At 40.6% G+C, this 13,522-nt stretch overlaps 1 protein-coding gene and 1 pseudogene across 1 annotated transcript in view; one reads left to right on the top strand and one right to left on the bottom strand.

The window, feature by feature from the left end:
* Window positions 1–13,522, top strand: part of VAV3 (vav guanine nucleotide exchange factor 3) — a 488,752-nt gene that overhangs the window by 42,352 nt on the left and 432,878 nt on the right.
* On the bottom strand, window positions 1,095–7,511 carry LOC122753519 (annotated as a pseudogene).

Raw genomic sequence — 13,522 nt, 5'->3', positions numbered from 1 at the left:
GGTTAAGGTGTCAAACTTGAATGGACCATGTGGCCAGAAAAACTCCCAAATGGTGCTCAAACTAGATTAAAATGTAATGGGGGGGGGCAGTTAGGTGGTGAAGTGGATAAAGCACCGGCTCTGGATTCAGGAGTACCTGAGTTCAAATTCAGCCTCGTACACTTGACATTTGACACTTACTAGCTGTGTGACCCTGGGCAAGTCACTTAACCTCCATTGCCCTGCAAAAACAAAAAAAGCAAAAAAATGCGGGGCGGCTAGGTGGCACAGTGGATAAAGCACTGGCTCTGGATTCAGGAGTACCTGAGTTCAAATCCAGCCTCAGACACTTAACACTTACTAGCTGTGTGACCCTGGGCAAGTCACTTAACCCCAATTGCCTCACTAAAAAAAAAAAGAAGCAAAAAAATGTAATTGGGAAATCTCTAACAAAATAAATAAAAATATAATAGGACACAGAAAATATTAATTTGTTGTTTTCTAAGTCAAGGTTTAGATTTTGCTTATAACATATTCACATACCAAAATATCAGTCTGGGAGCTTACTTTCTTTTTGGGGAGGGAGGGGGGAGAATTTTTTTATAAGGTAGTTTTAAAATAATGTAATATTTGGCCAGGGTATCTCAAATCAGTTAGTAGTTCTAGCTAAAAATGTAAACAAAAAAACCAGAGATCACCACATTGAATCATACAGTTATGTATCTGCTCACAGTACAACTTGAAGGTTCATTTCTCCCCCCTCCCTGCCAACCATAAAAATATAAACAAAAACCAGGATCAGCTAAGCTGCCCATGCAGATGAATTTCAAGAGCCCTTGGCTAAAGGGTGATATACTAACTGTTCAGACTGGCCAGCCAGAAAGAAAGAAAGAAAGAAAGAAAGAAAGAAAGAAAGAAAGAAAGAAAGAAAGAAAGAAAGAAAGAAAGAAAGAAGGAAGGAAGGAAGGAAGGAAGGAAGGAAGGAAGGAAGGAAGGAAGGAAGGAAGGAAGGAAGGAAGGAAGGAAGGAAGGAAGGAAGAAAGAAAGAAAGAAAGAAAGAAAGAAAGAAAGAAAGAGAAAGAAAGAAAGAAAGAAAGAAAGAAAGAAAGAAAGAAAGAAAAGACCAAAATACTAAAATTTGGGACTGAGCATGCCTCCAAAGCAGATTTAACCATCAATTTCAGATTATGTCACTGTAAATAAAGTTCTCAAAACATCTGTGCCTCTACCAGGGGAAGGGAGTCAGGGACGCAAATGCTGGCAATTTTGTTGAATCCACACTGTTCTTGATAGCCACTTATTTTTTCAGTGGGCAGGGACACGAGGGCTGTTACCACTCCTTCATGGATGAGAATCCATGGAGACACCAGGGCCCAAGGCAACCACAAGAAGCAAGCCTCCAATCACTGACATGGTCTTGAGGAAGTCATGCATGGGCTTATAGACTGGGACTGTCTAGAAAGCGTTGAAATAGACATTGATGCCAAACAACCAGATGACCAGTCAAGGCAGCTAGCTTGGTTTTGAAACCGATGGCCACTAAAATGATCAAAACTGTGCCCACAATGTTCTGAAGAATAGAAAAGAAGCTGGCATCAAAATGAAGAAGGGTCATGAACATCAGGACCAGCAATACCCTTCCACCAAGCTGCATGTACTGTTTGGGTGAGCTCTCTCGCATGGTTGGGACGCCTGCAAACATGCTCTTCCCTTCAGATCGGGACTCAGCCAAGAGCAGCAGCAGTCCTCCTCCTAGGAGGAGATCCCATAAAATGCTGTACGCGATCGTCTGTAATGCTATAATTCCAAAGAGTCCAAAGCAGGCATACTGTACAAAGTTTCTGCTCAATACCAAGATACTGCCAGTCAACTGGCCAAGCAAGTTTAAGAACACGAAGATGGAGGCAAGGACGTAGCCACAGTCCCAAGTAGCATCAATATAGTCTCTCTGTTCCTCTGTTCACTCCCCTGGAACTACATTCGGATGCCGTCTTTCAGGAAGGTGCTAGTAAGACCCAGGCGCCCTCGGCGGTGACCATCAGTCGTTCTGGCTCATGGCTGCGGCGGCGGCGGCGGCGGCGGGAAGGCTTGGCTCGGGCTCGGGCTCGGGCTCTGGCTCCCTCCCGTGTGGCGCAGGCGGCGGCTCCTCCTCCTTCAGCTCCTACTGCGGCCTCCACAAATGGCGGCGGCCAGCTTCCTACTTTCAGACAGTCTATCATGTTAGGCCGATTACTGCATCTTTTTACTTTTGCCCAAGTTTAGTCTCTCCAAGGTATGTGAATTACATACAAAAATCATTCTGTACCCTTCTTTTCCTTTGACTTCTTGAATTTTGTTCCATAAGATGCAAAACTATTTTCAGGCTTAAGGAAGCTTTTAAAGATTTAAAAGGAGGTAGGGTTCTTGTAGCTGGGATACAGACTGGCAAAGGAAACAGCAGTCTTGCAGCAGTGTTCTTGCCGAGTTATAATCTATTCATGATCTTGTCTGGAAGACCTACACAAAGAAATTATAATAGGTCAGCCTGGTGGCAGTAAAAATATGGGACTAAAATCTCCATGTTAGCCTAAGAGAGAAATAAACTCACATTAACCTAGCTCATAAGTACTCCTATTCAAATCCCAGGGTAACAAACAATTATTCTTTCCTTTTCTATAAGTTGTGGTATGGAAAACACAGTGTGACAAGCTACATTATTAGTTGTAGTTCCTATGTTCTTTTTTGTAATGGATTTTAATGTATCTCCTTAAGGCCAAGTCATCATACAGCAAATGTTGAATACCTACTGTGTACCTAGCACTGTACTAGGACCAAGAATATATCTGCTCTGGACCCTCCAGATCCTTATGATCTTATTGGGAAGACAAAATGAACACACATGGAATAAATTGAAATGGTATCTGAGTTTTATTCCTTCATCTTGTCATTTGCTAGCCGTATAACCTAGGGAAAGCCGCTCATCTTTTTTGATTCTCAGTTCCCTCACCTGTCTATTAAAGGTAATAATATCTACTCCTGTCTGTCTCAGAAACTGTCATGAGCATCAAGTGGGATAATGTATGAAAAGAGTTTTGTAACCTTAAAAATATCATGCAAATATCAGGAGAGGCAATGTGGTATGGCAGATTGAATAGTTTTGGAGTCCTGAGTTTGAATCCCACTTCTGAGACATTTACTAGCTGTGTGACTGTGGGAAGCACACTGGTTGGGGCTCATGAGCAGCAGTACTAGATTGAAGAACTGTCCAAACTCTTCTTGAATAGGAAGATGATCCCACTATGATGGTGAAAGCATTGATGATAACCATAGAATCTAGTGCTGCGAGAAATTGTGGGAATCCTCTAGTCCAGGTAGTACAATAGGTAAAGTGTTGGAGTTGGACTTGGGAAGACCTGAGTTCAAATATGGATTTCAACACATAAGGACTTGTGCATCCTTGGTCGAATGACTTAAACCATTTCAGTCTCACTATCCTTATCAGTAAAATGGAAACAGTAATAATATCTCCCTCACAGTTGCGGAGTTGTGAAGATCAAATGAAATAAATATGTCAACGTTCTTTGCAGCCTCAAAAGGATTGTATAGCTGCTGGCTATCTAAAGAAATGAAGAAAATGAAGTCAGAAAGTTTAGGTGACCAGGGCTCACACAAGCTAGTAAATAACAGGGTGAAATTCAGACCCACATCATCAAACTCCAAATCCAGAGCTTTCCCAGTGACGTGTGAAATTGTGTGCTGTTTGCTGCTCTAATGTCAATTTTATGGGATAGTAGATCTATTAGCTGAAATATTTTTGTCCCATATTTTAAATAACTCACTCAGTAGTTTGAGTAATAAATAAGTTTTGGTTTCTTGGCTTTTCCACATGTTTTTGAAATCAGAGTACTCCTTGTTGACAGATTAGTCATTCCCAGAATGCTGCTTCCACTCAGTAAATGTTTAGAATTGTGGTTTAGCAAATGGGATTTTAATATTTAATATTTAGTATTCATTTTATCTTTGATGTGGGAGCTACAATTTGTTATATTTAACATGGAAACAACAGCTAGATAGCATTTTAGGGTATGGTCAGTGCCCTCTGGCTATGAAAAACTTTTGTGCTGCATTGAGAGTGAGCTCTATTTTGACATCTTTGTCAATAGGTCCCCTGTGCCCTGTGGCTCATAGTATGAGTTAAGAAGGCTCCTTTCTGCATTGGAGATGGTTAGCTAGGCCTTTTTTTGTCACCACTGACTCTTAATACTGACAGGAAAGGTATTGAGCAGTGGGCTAAATGTGCACAGGGAGATGGGATGAAAGCAAGAAGAGCAACCATTTATGGGGCCCATCAATGGCATTGATCACCCTTCTATCTCCCCAAAACCTTTCTTCAGGGAAAGCTACACATACTCCCAATAACAGGTTAAAAATAACAGCAAATCAATTAGTTATCCCTTTCACATTGCTACTTTCCCCATCACAGTTTAGATATACTGTGGGTCTGGCATAAGAAATTAAATGGGAATTTTGGGGGAGTTTTGCAGAAGCTCAGACAACATGTGAAGACCAGCAGATGACAAAGAGCCTATGACCAAATACTTAACCTACATTTTACAATAAGTTCCTGTAAATACCCCTTCACAGAAAAAGAAAAAAAATCAGACTTCTTTGGTAGGAAAGGAGGGCCAAACCATTTTACACAATTTCCAGGTTGGGGTGCCACTTCACTAACCCTTCCCTGCCCTTGATATGGAAGGGATAACTTGTAGGCTTGGTTCAAGGTACTCAGTGACAAGACCCTCAAACTCCAGGAATCATTTGTACCTTAACTTGTTTATTTATTTTTTTTAAGTGAGGCAATTGGGGTCAAGTGACTTGCCCAAGGTCACACAGCTAGTAAGTGTCAAGTGTCTGAGGCCGGATTTGAACTCAGGTACTCCTGACTCCAGGGCTGGTGCTCTTATCCACTGTGCCATCTAGCTGCCCCTGTACCTTAACTTATAAGACTTACTCATCCTGTTTGTTTTAAATTATCTTCTTAAAATTTCAAGCTGAAGAACCCTTTCCTAATTTTACCCTATTTTGTTTTTAGGCATCTCATCAGAGAGTAAGCCATGGTGTGGTGGGGTAGAGAGCTGGTAATGGAGTGAGAAAGACCTGAATTCAATTTCTACCTTTAACACATACTGGCTGGGCAAGGCACGCTCCCTTTCAGTGTTCTAGGCCATTCTCTAATACTAGAAGTTGCAGGGAAGCTGCCAAACTGCATTGATAGAAGAGGTTTCCCCATTAGGGAATTCCTTATGCCAGTTAGATCACAGATTCAGCCCCTCTGCCAATTCCTGTCGCAGATATTTCATTAGAAACAAGTGTCATTTTAGTTGTAGATTTTTGTCCTGTCCTAAACCTGATGGGTTACATATGATACATCTTATTTGGCAGGGAAAAAAATTTAATCCATTTTATTTTCAGATCAACTGGAAGGGAAAATCACCAAAGTGCCATGGAGAGATACATGGCATATCTATACTGGATATAACATATAACAAACGTTGGAATGTAAAGGATGGCATTAAAAACATTTCTGAATGAAAAAGATGGGCCAGTGACGTGGAGAGAGAGAGGAATGACTACTGCACAGGCCACATGCTCCACTGATATCATTACAAATTTTTTTGGGGGGGGCAGGGCAGTGAGGGTTAAGTGACTTGCTCAGGGTCACACAGCTAGTAAGTGTCAAGTGTCTGAGGCTGGATTTGAACTCGGGTACTCCTGAATCCAGGGCTGGTGCTTTATCCACTGCGCCACCTAGCTGCCCCAGATATCATTACAATTTTAAAAGGAAGTGACAGAGCCTCCTAGCATGTGTCCCATAGTGGACCACTGGGTGAACTTGAGAGAGGACATAAGTAATGGTCACACAACATGGATAGACATGGGAGAGTTGTGCTCTGTGTCACTGTATTGAAGACCCACATTCATGAATCACAGATCCACAGAAGCAAGCTTATTCAGAGCATCACAGATTAGGAGCTGCAAGGGGCTTAGAGTCCAGCCCCCTTAGTGTACAGAGTGGAAGTGGAGGCCCAGAGAAGTTAAATGACTATCTAGAATGACCCAGCTATTAAGTATTTGAAGGAAGGTTTGAACTGAGGTCTTCCTGATTCCAAGGTCAGTCCTCTATACACAGCACCACATTGTTTTACTATTTTGAATATTTTAGGGGTTAATAAACTCAGAGGCTAGCAAGGTGCTCTGTATTCAGAAGGTATTTCATAAATGTTTGCTGAATTGAAAAAAATTCCATTTATTTGGATAATGAGATGTTCTCTAAAAATTAATTTTCCTTACGTAAAGTTGATCCTTTTAGAGACACACCTTTCTTTTCAATTTTGTCAATTTCTGATGGAAGCCTTTCCAAAATACATTACACGTTTAATTGCTTTATGAAACAGAATGCAAGTTAATGATGATGATCAATTGCTGGCCTGGGTGAAAATGCCATTTTCCCCCCATACCGTTGATGTCAGCATTCACTTGTGTGCTTGCCTCCTGTGGCCCTTCTCTTTTAATTTGCTTCTTTTAATGTGTTGTGGTTTAAGGAATCCAGTAAGCAAGGTTATCAGGACTTTATGTAGATGAAATATCCGTAAGCCACAGATGGACAGTGAGCCCTGAGCAGCAGGGACCAGTACTGAGTAGCTTGAGGCAATCGAACCGGATCTTAGGTGGAAAATTGGGTAGCTGTTTCACGGATCCCAAGCTGCATCCTGTTATTGTAAAAACCTCTTCAACACCAACATTCTTCTGTTGGCCCTATATGGCTGCATGCGATGGAGCACAACAATTCCAGACGAATCAAAATCACAATTGCCTAAAAGGGTAATGGAGAGATGAATGGTTTGGCATATGCAGGATATAACACACACCCAAAGGTGGCATGAATACAAGGAAAGGTGCCAAACCCAAAGCCTGGGGTCAATCCCACAGTTGATCTTCTCTGCTCCTACTGTCCTGCTGAAGTCAAGAAATTATGTCGACTGGGTTCACTACAAATTTAGGTTACCTAATCTTAATTGAGCCCTTAAGGGAAGAAGGTAATCTCTTTAGCCCTGATTGATTCTCTATCCTACTCTCCACAGCAGTTTTTCCAAACCTCTTTTCTTCTGAAACCTCTCGCAGTTCTTTTTCCTTCCACTCTCTCAGGGGAAGACTTTGCTGTATACTTTCATGGAAAAAATGGAGACCATTGACTGAGAATTCCTTTTACTTCCCCTCCTTATCTCAGTCTGTCTGACATCATTCCCCCACCACCTCCTTCTTGTTTTGGATCAAGAGATGGCTTTTTTCTTTACTGAAGTGAACCTCTCTTCCTGTGTCCTTGATGTCATACCCTCCCAAATTAATTGGCAGATTGCCCTCACTGTCATGCTATCCTTCACGAATCTTTAATATATTGATTTTTTCTCTGCTGCCTAAAAACATTCCCAAATCTCCCTCAGCCTTAAAAAAAACGATCCTCACTAGGTTCTACCATGCTTGCCGGCTGGCATCTTGTATCTTTTGTACTATTCTATTCTAAAACCCTTGAAAAAGCTGTCTACACTTGGTGTTTCTGCTTTCTTTCCTCTCATTCTTTTCTATTGAAAGCTGGCTATTGAATTTGTCATTCAACTGAGAGTTCCCAATCTTTTCTTAATTGCCAGACCTAATTTTTCTTAATCTCATTTTTACTTGACCTCTTGTTAGTTTTTTTTTTTTTTTTGCAGGCAGTGTGGGTTAAGTGACTTGCCCAAGGTCACATAGCTAGTAAGTGTCAAGTGTCTGAGGCCGGATTTGAACTCAGGTACTCCTGAATCCAGGGCCAGTGCTTTAACCACTGCGCCATCTAGCTGCCCCCTTCCTGTTAGTTTTTGACACTGCTGACTACCATCTCATCATGAATACTTTCTTCTCCCTGGGTTATTTAGACACTACTTTCTTGGTTCTCTTCATACCTGTTTGTCCACTCTTCAGGTTCCTTTCTGATATTTTTTTTTAGCCACAGCATGTCCACTACTTGTGGGTTTCCTTCCAAATTCTGTCCTTCCTTCCTTCCTTCCTTCCTTCCTTCCTTCCTTCCTTCCTTCCTTCCTTCCTTCCTTCCTTCCTTCCTTCCTTCCTTCTTTACTTCCTCCCTTCCTTTCTCCCTTCCTCCCCTCCCTCCCCTCCCTCCCCCCCCCTCCCCATCTCTCTCTCCTCTTTTTCACTTGGTAAACTAATTAGGGCTCCTAGGTTCAATTATCATTACTATTCTGATGATTCCCGGATCTATATTCCAACCCTAGCTTTTCTCCTGAGCTCCAATCCCATATTACCAACTGTCTATTAGGCCTTTAGAACTCTAATGGTTTTTCAGTTCCTTCTTTAAGTCCTCTAGTACAAGGGAATCCACTTTCTCCTGAGGTAGCCCTTTCTACTTTTGGATAGCTCTGATAATTCAAATGTCTCTACATGAAGTCCCATTGGTTTTCTTGATTGTTGTCCTTTGCTCGAGAATATCACTATGTGGGGTCAAGGTACAGTGTGTCAACAGTGGAGCAGAAAAGGAGTGGGCAGCTTTCAGAGATTTAGTATACAGCACCTCTTTTACTCATCTGGTCTATAGCACTCACAAACATCAAGACTGGTTTGATACAAATGATAAGGAAATCCAGAAGCTGCTAAATGAAAAACAAGAACTCTGCAGGGTTTACTAGCAAGATAATTTGTCTATCTCTAAGAAGGTAGCATTGAACTCCATCAAGTAAAGTGAAAATGAAGTTTAGAAAGATGTAGGATTCTTGGCTCAGTAAGAAGGCAGATGAAATTTAGTTTTATGCTGCTAGTAACAACCCAAAGCACATTTATGGTGCCCTCAAGGCTGTTTATGGGCCAAAGATCTATGGTGCATCTCAACTACTCAGTGCTGATGGAGCAGCATCGATTAGTGATAAGGACATAATCCTGAAGAGATGGGCTGAACAGTTCCATAGTGTTCTCAAAAGACCATCATCAATCAATGCTGAAGCCACTGACCATATACCTCAGGTGGAAGTCAATCCCTCACTAGCCAAACTTCCAACTGAAGAAGAGGTTTTGAATGCCATTAGGCTCCTCTCATGTGGAAAAACGCCCAGTGCTGATTCTATTCCAGCTGAGATTTATGGTGCAGGAGGTCCACTGCTTATATAAAAGCCGATGGAAATTTTTCAGGGTATATGGCAAGAGGAGGTTATCCCTTAGGAGTTCAAGGATGCCTCCATTGTCCATTTCTACAAAGAAGAAATAGGTTGTCCTGTGACAGTCATGGGAGGTGGGGGAGTGAGGTCCTCTCTCGTCATCATTTCTGGTAAGATTCTTGCCAGTCTTCCATCATCGGCTGTTCCTTCACCTGGAACATGGTCATCCACTCAAGGACCAGCATGGCTTCAAAAGGGCAGGTTTCCTTACAATATCTACTTTGTAGCAATAGATTCAGGTGGGCCAGTGTATGGGGGACTCAGTGAAGCTCCAAAGACGTTGTCTTTTAGCTTTGGGACAGCAACTTCAGAGACACAGGGGCCTTTTCTACTTAGTTTCGTGATCATGGATGACTCTGGCAAGAATGAGATTGCTAGAAGTTTGACCTGTGTATCAGCATTCTGCCGGGCAGTCAGTCAGTCCATAAACACTCATTAAGTGCCTACTACGTGTCAGGCAACCTATTAAGGACTTAAACAGCAGAAGAGAGTGTCACAGTCATACTTTTTTTTGGCCTGGCTCAGTGTCTCCCATTTTTGGCTTCAGTTTTCTATGGTTCTGAAAAAACTTTACACTTAACCCTTTGTAAGCTACAGAGAATTTGATATATTAAAGAGTAGGTCCCTATGGCAAATTGAATGTCTTCACTCTTTGATTCAAGCAAATTGATAGGCTTATCATGCAAAAAAAATCTGCAAACGTATATTTGCATATAATATAACATATTTTGCATCTACTATAATTATATTTGCATATAATATAATATTGCATAAATAATAGTTACATATATTCTTGGTAAGGAAAGATTAATTTGATCATTGAAGTAATTTTAAGAATGTGAAACTAGAAGCAAAAGAGAAGTTGAAAAACATGAACAATGGGAAATTCTATAATTAATGACCTAGCCGAGGGGTTGGCAAACTATGACCCATAAGCCAAATCCAACCTAGCCCCAGTTTTTTGTACAGAGGAGAGCTAGGAATGCTTCTTTACCTTTAAAAATAAACTTTTAATATATTTTAAAATGTAAAAAGACATTCTTAGCTCTGCTTTTTGGAAATAGTTTGTAGACCCCTAGTCTAGTCATTTGAAGCAGCAATTAAAAACACACTGTCATATTGTAATGTAGATGATTGTCTCAAAACCACTTGAATCAGTCAGAATATGCCAGGAGAATAAAATTCTTGATTCTGTGCCTTTATTCATATTAGCCCTTGACCTGGAAATGATTTCTGTTCCATTTAAAACTAGTACTGACTCTCCCTTGTGTCTAGACCCAACTCGTGTTATATCCTTCATGATACTTTTCTTGAAACTTCTCCATCCTCCCCCATCCCAAAGTGAAACCAGTCACTCTCTGTCTTCAGATTTCTCATAGTACTTTGTCTTCCCTTTTATTCTTCTACTCTCCCATGTGTCATAGTTATTTGTGTATTTGGATATGCCTTCTTCCAAATTAAATTTTCATGTTATTGAGAGTAGGTGCTGTCATATGCCCATTGCTCCACAAAGTATGTTGCATTCTCAATAAATGCTTGCTTGCTTGCTTGTAGTTGTTGTCAATAAATAGTTGTTTAATTGAGTTAGTGCCATCTATACATGGCTACTCTGATCGAGCTATGATTTCATCGATTTGGATATTTACTGTAAGGGTGCAGATCATGACACAATATGTTGTTTTCCTCTAGATCTTTTGTCTTTGACAGCCAGGGTCACACAGCTAGTATGTGTCAAGTGTCTGAGGCCACATTTGAACCCAGGTCCTCCTGAATCCAGGGCCAGTGCTTTATCCACTTTGCGACCTAGCTTCCCCCTCATTTCCTTTTTAAAAATACTTTTCCATTTAAAAAATTATATAGGGGCAGCTAGGTGGCACAGTGGATAGAGCACCGGCCCTGGAGTCAGGAGTACCTGAGTTCAAATCTGGTCTCAGACACTTAACACTTACTAGCTGTGTGACCCTGGCCAAGTCACTTAACCCCAATTGCCTCACTAAAAAAAGAAAGAAAGAAAGAAAAAAGACAGGGTCCTCACTTGATGTTTGAAACTAAGGAATAAAAAATTATATATAGATATAGATATTTCCAGTCAACAAAAATCTACCTTTTCTTCCTCCAGGTTCTTCCCCCCCCCCCCGCCTCCCCCACACCGAGAGACAAAGGAAACAAAAAACCTAAACAAACAAACCCTGATACAAAAATATAGTCAAACAAAACAAATTCCTGTATTAGCCATGTTGAAAAAAGTCTCAATCTATATGGTGACTTTATCACTTCTTTGTCAGGAACTTAGAGGCAACTGGTGGTATAATGCATAGAGTGATGGGCCTAGAGAGTTAGGAAGATCTGAATTCATATCTAGCCTCACATCCTTACTAGCTGGGTGACCTTGGGGAAGTCACTTAATCTGTGTGCATCAGTTTCTCATCTTTAAAATGGATATAATCATAGCACTTCCCAGGGCTATTGTGAGGATCAAATAAAATATTTGTAAAGAGTGTTTAGCACAAGGTCTGGCACATAGTAAGCACTATATTATAAATGCTTATTCCTTTCCCTTTCCTTTTCTTCCCCCATGGTAGTATGTTAGTATGTTTCTTCCCAAGTCCTCTGGAGTCATGGTTGGCCATTTTCTTGATCAGTGTTATTAAGTCCTTCCAACTTGTTGGTTTTTACAATATTGTTACTGTATAAACTATCCTCATGGTTTTGCTCACTGCCCTCTGCATCCATTCATATGGAGTCTTCCCAGGTTTCTCTAAAACTATCCCCTTTATCATTTCTAATGGACACTAGTATTCCATCACATTCATCTAACTTTTTCAGCCACTCCCCAATTCATAGATACGCTTTCAGTTTCCAATTCTTTGTTAACACAAAAAGAGTTGCTATAAATATCTTTGGGCATATGGCCCCTTTTTCTCTTTCTTTGTCCTCTTTGGTCTTTAGACTTAGTAATGGTGTCGCTGAGTCAATTTTTTGCTGCATTGTGACTTTCCCAGGGTTGCATAGGCAGTCCTGAATCCAGGTCTGATGCCTTTCTACTATGCCATACTACTCTCATGTCTGTAAGGTACTTTGTAAACATAAAGCACTATATAAATGTCATCATGAGTATCCATCATACACAACAATAATAATCATAATAAACAAAAAGCTCAATAAAGCTCTTGAAATTGAAATGCTAACAGAGGAATTGTGATGACATTTTCTAGTACATGCATACTGTGTATTCAAGCTTCATTCCTTTCAGTATCACTTTCCATCCCACTTGAAAACCATAAGTAGAGTTCTTATGTTAAGGAACTTCTTTTATAAAAATGTTTCTTTCTTTCTTCTTTTTTTTTTCAATGAAGAGTAGGATAGTTTCTTGCCTGTATAAATGAACTATCTCTGTGTGTGTGATTGAAAGAGTTGTTTTAGCCTTATTCCAGTCATTCTCCTCTGGCACTTATGTAGTAAGTAGTAGGATGCTTACCGATTCCAGTTTTTCTAGGATTGAATTACAAGTCCTTTTGTTGCCTACAATTACCTTAGACCAGATGCACATTGAAGGAGAAAGGGTAACTACTGGAAGAGAAACTTTTAATGGTCCTCAGGTGCTATTGAGGTATGTAGGGCTATCCAAAGCTATTAAATACATATGTTCAGAAATAAAAGAATCTCAAAGAGGGATTAGATTTTTTTTTTCTGCTAAGAAACTAATATAAGTTTGATGAGAGTAAGGAGTTCAGGTGGGGCAGTAGGGAGAATTTCCTAACAGAGCTATCCTGAAATGTACTGGACTATACCTAGGCAGGTGGTGAGTTCTCCTTCACCAAAAGTCTTCAAACACAGATTTAATGACCATGTGCCTGAGTCAGTACATCAAGGTTTGGGTCCTGGTATAGGCTGTGGGATCTTGGGCAACTCACTTCATATCCCATAGCCTCATTTTCATAGGATCATAGATTTAGAGATGGAAGAGACTTTCATGGTCATCTGGTCCAACCCAGATAAGGGTTATTTTTTAAATAAGGAAATTGAGGCAGTCAAGTTAGTTGGCCAAATACACACATCTAGTAAGTAGAGGGGGCATCTAGGTGGTACAGTGGATAGAATGCTGGATCTGGAATCAGGAAGACTCATGTTCTTGAATTCAAATTTGGCATCAGATTCTTACTAGATGTATGATCCTGGGCAAGTAACTTAATCTTGTTTGCCTCAGTTTCCTCCTCTGTAAAATGAGCTGGAGAAGGAAATGGCAAACCACTCCCGTGTCTTTGCCAAGAAAATCCCAAATGGGGTCACAGTCAGACACAGCT

The sequence above is a fragment of the Dromiciops gliroides genome, chromosome 4, assembly GCF_019393635.1.
Source record: "Dromiciops gliroides isolate mDroGli1 chromosome 4, mDroGli1.pri, whole genome shotgun sequence".
Classification (NCBI taxonomy): Eukaryota; Metazoa; Chordata; class Mammalia; order Microbiotheria; family Microbiotheriidae; genus Dromiciops; species Dromiciops gliroides.
The sequence above is the reverse complement of the archived record's forward strand: the minus strand, read 5'-3'. Positions and strand labels throughout refer to the sequence as shown.